Source organism: Podarcis bocagei (genome assembly GCF_964188305.1).
Source record: "Podarcis bocagei genome assembly, chromosome: 8".
Taxonomy (NCBI): domain Eukaryota; kingdom Metazoa; phylum Chordata; class Lepidosauria; order Squamata; family Lacertidae; genus Podarcis; species Podarcis bocagei.
Genome location: NC_138133.1, coordinates 63646182 through 63652955, shown reverse-complemented (window position 1 = coordinate 63652955; position 6774 = coordinate 63646182). Strand labels below are relative to the sequence as shown.

Below are 6774 nucleotides of genomic sequence, written 5' to 3'. Positions count from 1 at the left end.
AATTATGCTCATTTCTAAACTAATTATTGCTGTGAATAAAAAATAAAGAAGTCCTTTATGACAATGAATGCTACAATTTACCACTGATCTACTGCTTTGCAATCGCATCTAAATGAAGGACAATAAAGCCTGACAACCTGACAAGATTGTCTACAGTCCCAAGAATGAAATAGTCACTGAAGTATAACTATCATCTTTTTTCCAAACAGTGAATGGAAGACAGAACTGTGATGGTTCCGAACTGTGCCAGTCTGGACACCCCCCAATTTGTATGATGAAGGAGCAGGTTTGGGCCTATATTTGGATACCACTGGACACCATTTTGAATCAAAATGGCTGACTGAACCATTCCAAACTGCGCTGATTTGGTCACATCTGAAGATACTGTCATCCAATTTGGTGCGACAGTTCCTGAGAGGCAGGAGCAAGTTTTGGATGCTGTCAGCTGCCATTCTGAATACGATGGTGGACCGAATCATTCCATATTGCACTGATTTTAACCAAAAGCATCAGAAAATAATAGTGTGGTGCACAGGATTCAGCCGAAGCTCAATGCTTTAACCAAATCATCCATGCTTTAACCAAATTGGGTTGAGACAGCCCCAAATTGCCTTGTGTCAGGCTGCCTGGAATGATTTGGAGTTGTCAGGGGGTGAGGTGTTGGGTGGGTAGGAGGATAGGCACGTAGCTTCTGCAAAGAGAACTGTTTGCAAGAGGGCTTTCAAACAGCCCCACTTTGGCTGCATGTTCCTGTTTCCTGCAGAGGAATCCACACATGCAATAAAACTGCTTAGGAAATATGCTAGGGGTGCAGGCCACAGCAGAATTGAAAACAAGGTGGCCAAGGCCACTGAGGTTTCAAGATAGGAATAATAGATCTAATCTGGGGACCAGCTGGGTGGAGAGGAAGACAGAAGAACTGGCTGCTGCTCCAATGCTGGGCCAAAGCTGGGCGTTGGTAGACTTCTCACCATCTGTTATGGCCATGGCGATGGTGACAGCTGATGCAGGAGTTGGGGGTTCTATTTGGAAAGAGGAATGATCTGGGTCCAGCTCAAGCAGTCACTTTCCACAATATAGCAGCAGTCAAGTAAGTGGAAGCCATGGAGCGGGAAGAGGTGGCAGCATCAGTGATGGTGGCAGGAATAGTTGGGGACTGAACTGCACAAGTAAATCATATTAAAAATGTTTACAACAGCAGCAAGCTGAAAAGTGTACGCTTTTTATTTCTTTTCTGGCTGTGGCCTTAATTATTTCTGGTGGGCTCCTGAATGGTGCCCCCCTCCCCCCTCCCTCCCTCCTACCCTACCACAAACACACACACAGTCCCTCAGATTGCACAAAATCAGAAAACTACACAAGCAAACCACATAAAAAAATTCTACACTAGATATTGCGCAGCAATCTGAAAAGTGTGTGCCAAGAATTTACAATTGCTTTAATTTCTTCCTTGTTGATCCTGGCACACTCCTGAACAGAGGAGTGACGCCTTACATTCCCCTGCCTCTTTTGATCCCTCAGATTTACATAAAACCAGAAAATTGCAAAAGTGTGTGGTAAGAATTTACAATTGCCTGACTATGTGCTTTTGTGCATTTTCTGGATGATGATGATGATAATAATAAAAATAATAATGTGCAAAGTTATCTGTGTACATGCCCTGTCAGCACTTCATCAGCAAAAGAGAACTAAGAAATTAGAAGGCAGGGACAAATGCAAAAGGGAGCACATACCAGTATGAATGGGAAAGACCAAAGCTGTTCCTCATATACAAATGATTGCGGGTGTGGACTATTCTGGCCTAATTCAAATGGGGGAAAGTGGATTCAAAGCTAAGTAAAATGCTCAAATGTGGACACTTAGACTTACAAAACAGGGCACCTCCGAACACATTCTGAGCCTAGGAATGTGAACGGATCTCACAGTCAAATTATGTTCTTGCAGCCAAACCTACCAGGACCCTGAGATCATCCTCTGAGGCCCTCCTTCATGTTCCTCCTCCTCGAGAGGTCAGGAGGGTGGCAACATGAGAACAGGCCTTCTCTGCAGTGGCTCCCCGTCTGTGGAATGCTCTCCCCAGGGAAGCTCGCCTGGCGCCTTCATTATACAGCTTTAGCAGCCAGGCAAAAACATTCCTTTTTAACCAGGCCTTTGGCTGACCAGATCAACATCCTATACCCTTTTAAAATGTGGCTCTTTTTTTGGGGGGGGGTATTATTGGGTTATTGTTTTTACTTTACTTTATTTTTATTTTTATTTTATATATTGTGATCTTTTTTGTGAACTGCTCTGAGACCTCCAGATATAGGGCGGCATATAAATTCAATAAATAATAATAATGGACAATCAATGATGGCTCAATAATAGCCATGATGGCTATGTTCTTCCTCCTCTCTCAGAGGCAGGATACCTATGAATACTAGCTGCTTGGAATCGCTGGTGCACAGAGTGCTACTGTATTGATGTCCTGCTTGCAGACTTCTCAAATGTATCTGTTTGGCCACTGTGAAAACAGAATGCTGGAGCAGATGAGCTACTGGTCTGATCCAGCAGGCTCTTATATTCTGGTTACCCCATGCTTCTCCACTTGTGGAGAAAGCACTTTGTTATAGTTAAATAACTGGGAGTCAGGCTCCCTTTTGATCTACTGCAAATCACCCAGAGGTCTACCAGTAGATCCTGATCTACAATCTGACACTCGTGATCTACATGATGCTGGTAACACCCAGTATGTGCGCACATTCACAGCCATATAAGCTGTGTAACATCCCTGAGAGAGAGATTGAATAATAATAGTAAATTTTATAAGATAAATTTTACAATTCCTGTTTTCATTATTAGATGCCCAGTTCTTCCAAGCATATAGGAAAGAGGCGGTAACATGGGGAGGCCAGGATGTGACCTTGCAGGCAGGGAAAATCACTGACGTATGAGAGCATGATGTGGCAGACACAAATAAAAAGTATAAAGTGCTTATGTGTGAGGGAGATAATATTACCCAGTGCTTGTGATGAGAAATCTCTGTCCAAACTCATTTACAACTCTGTCAGTTTAAGCCTTTGGGACACCGTCTGAGGAATACAGACACCATTAATCCTAAAGTTACATTTGTTTGCGGGTAAGGTAGTTACGTTATCATTCTCAAATTGTCAACAGAGCTCAACAGCACTTGAATGCCTGCTTTGCACCACCACTGCAGGCTATAAGTGCAATTATCTTTTCCTACAAAGGTTGCAATTATCCATTTTTTTAAAAAGCGAACACAAAACAAGCAATAGAAACCATCTGAGAAGCAAGCCAGTAACCATCTCTGGAGGAAAAGAAATGAAGGTGAATGAGATTATTGTTTTTCCCTTCAATTTAAGAGTTTCAATTTCCCTTGCATGACAGGGTCTTTTGAAGATTATCATCTCTGGGAAATTATTTTTTTAAGAGTTTACACATAGCTATGAGCCACAAAATTAAAAGACAGCTGTATATTGCAACCACCCAAAGGGCTGCTGTTTAATGCTACAGAACTGCTCTCCTGATGAGTAACTTCTGCCCAGAGCCTTGTATGCTCTGACTTATATATCTGGGTTGTGCTCAGAATTTTATCTGGTGCTACCAGCCTTGCAATACTCTTGTTCCAAGGTGTGGTCGTCAGTAGAAGGGTTCCTTGGACAAGTTGTTGTTGTTGTTTTAAACCTACGATCTGGGAAAAGGGATCTTCTCAATTTTCCCTAAATGGCCTGTTCAGGATCAGCAATGTGCAGACTATTTAGGGTGAATGGATTTTGAGCATGCAACATCACTGGCAAAGCTTTTTTTTTAAGAGTTATTATATTGTGCATGTATTTTAGAGCCACTTTGGTGGCTTTTAATGTGTGTTTACATATGCATCTTCGCATACATATAACATTTAGGTTTTTGGAGGCCCTTTGGGGCCCGTTAACACATATTGCTGGAGGGAATTCCAGAGTTTAACTATGCACTGTGTGAAGAAATCCTTCATTTTGTCTTTCCTGAATGTTCTAGAATTCATTTAATTAGCTGACCCTTCCTTTTAGTATCATTTCCCCAATTCCTGTTTTGGCTTAACTGAAAAGCCTCAAACATTGTAAGCTTTTCTCCTAGGGAGTTTTTCAGGCCCTTTGATCATTTTAGTTGCCCTTTCCTGCACCTTTTCAAGCTCTACAAACGACCTTTTTGAGATGTACAAGGTTCAAACTGTCCCTTCTCCCCATCTCTAACCTTTATTATGTGGCCTGAATACAGATAGGTTCTTAATCAGTACTAAAATGTGCCCATTAATACTAGATTGGGCCAATTTGTTCAGGAGAGTGACTCAAGAAAGGCAGCATAGATTTCTCCTCACTCCTGCAAGGTGGCAACGTACAAAATGTTGTCCACTGTATCCAAGCATCCTCCACAGATGCCTGACCTTCTTTTCCTCAGAGTTGTTCACGAAAGCAGATTCTGCAATTGACTTAGACAGTAGAACTGTAGTGGCAGGTTACATCTAATCAAGGAGCATTTTATTTTTCTGTCAGCCACGACTCTTTCTTTCTCAAGTGTCACTTGTGTTGGAAATGTTATTAAGATACAGGAAATTATTCAAAGCACACTAAAAAGAACTGCTTCAGCTATCTATTCTGTTGGGGGTTTTAGATACAGAGCCTAGTTATTTTCAGCCACGCAGGTGTCAGTTTGTTAAAGGCAATTGTTTTGGAAAAGCCAATTATTCTGAGCGCTGTATATAAATTTCAATCCTCACTTCCAATTTGCATACAGCTGCAGCAATTCGTACTTGCATTACTTAAAATTTAAGGTTACTTCTCTGATGACAGCCAGAGAAGTTTTAAACCAGCTTGTGTGAGCTGTTTATGAATCAGATTATTAGGTTTTCCAAACAGCTAATGTTTATCAGCATAATAGAGACGTAAACAGCAGTCTGGATGAGCTTCACAAATGGTTGGGTCTGACCTTTTGTTCTCTTTTAAACCAGAATTCACTTTTGTATTTCAAAAAGAAGCATAAAGATTAGGCTAGTAACAAAACTGCACTAAATAAGAGTTTACATTTTAGGACAATTGCAGAAATATATTATTTTGTGCATGAACACCAGCAATTCCTGGGAGAGGGGGGCATGTATTTGATTTGTCCACCTGGCTCCTTCCAGATGTTATGGAGCACAAGACTCACTATTCCAAAACATGTGGAGGAGATCAGGTTGTTGAGGGTTTAAAGCACACACTAAACAAATTTATCTTTTGCACAAGATGCATTTCAGCCTTATCAAACATTTTGTAAGTTGCTGGACATACAAAGCTGGCTCATACATATTGAGTATGATGCAGTGGCTAGACTAGGAAGATGTGGGTTCAAATTCCTGCTTGGCCACAAAGTTCACTGGGTCACTGCCTAACCTACTTCACAGGAGGGTGGACCATGCTGCAGGCCACCCAGAGCTACTTGGACGAAGGGTAGGATCAAAATTAGATAGCTAGATCCATGGCTTGACTATTTAGCCAACTACCTCAGCATTGTTGTCTCTGCCCATCACTCTCCAAGCTCTCCTTCAAGTAGCTTTTCTTTGCCAGGGAGGAAAGAATGCAAGAAGATTCCTGATAGGTCCTCACACCAAAGGCTTATCTACCATCCTGTTCTTGCAGTGGCTAAGCACCAGAGCCCATGTGGGGTCCACAAGCCAAATTTAAGTGCAATAGCCCCCTCTAGCTGCCCTTCCCCAGAAACTACAGTAGTGTTCAGAGGCATGCTATCTCTGATTCTGGAGGTAATCTACCACCCATAGAATTAAGGAATAAGGTGCCTTGGTCCAGGAGGAGAGAGGGAGAGCATTCCATTGTGCAAGGAAGCATCTTTGCTCTGATGGAAGGATAGATAGACTTCGTGCTATGTTGGATTCCACTCTGGTCTCCCACCCTCAGGCTTTCTTCATCTCAGCAGTCCAATTTAGAATTGAAGGAGCTTCCTTGTTCTTGCTATTGATTCACTGCAAATCACCCAGATATCTACCAGTAGATTCCAATATACTTTCTGACCACCCTCTGCCTTACAACATCTGAACAGCATCAGAGAATGGTATCAGATAATGCCTAAAGGAAGCGTGCATGAGTTGTGCTGAAACCTGACAGCCACTGTTTAAAGCCATATAATGGTCTGATGTGCCACAAAGTTAAGGGCACAGTAAATCAGGAAAATAAATGCTGAAGCTATTCTTCCTAATTAGTGAATGTCTTCACAGTGCTCCAGTTTGGGGTGGTTAAAATGTCACCTTGTTTACTGAAATAAACCAACAATTAAACTTAATGCAATACAACAGAGGAACCATGACTACTTCAGGTATTTGTGTGACACATGGGAGCACTTAGCACCTCAACTCAGCTAGTGTAAAGAGGAAATCATAGCTTACCACCTTCGGGGAATTTCTTTGAAATGTGGAGAATGTAGAGAAAACCTGGCAACGGTGAATTGCAATTCACATTGAGCATCAGAGCTTGTAAGAGGAATAAGAAGTTCATTGTTTTGAATCACAGCAAAGCTCAAGGTCAAACAGGACAGAAGGTCCTGTTTCCAGTATTAACGGGAACTGGCTAAATTGCTGGTTTGTTCTTCCAAGCTACCTGCCCTACAGGGAAGGTGGAAACCAAGGCAAGTACCAAACTGCATGAGGTTGTAGCCCTACAACAAATGAGCCCACTTAAGGATCTGATGGGAAAACAATCTGACTATTCAAGGCTGAAGCTTCAGCCACAAAGCCTTCTTTTGTAA

General features: G+C 42.0%; 1 protein-coding gene across 6 annotated transcripts in view; it reads right to left on the bottom strand.

The window, feature by feature from the left end:
• Nucleotides 1-6774, bottom strand: part of RALYL (RALY RNA binding protein like) — a 257854-nt gene that overhangs the window by 54977 nt on the left and 196103 nt on the right. The window lies entirely within an intron of this gene.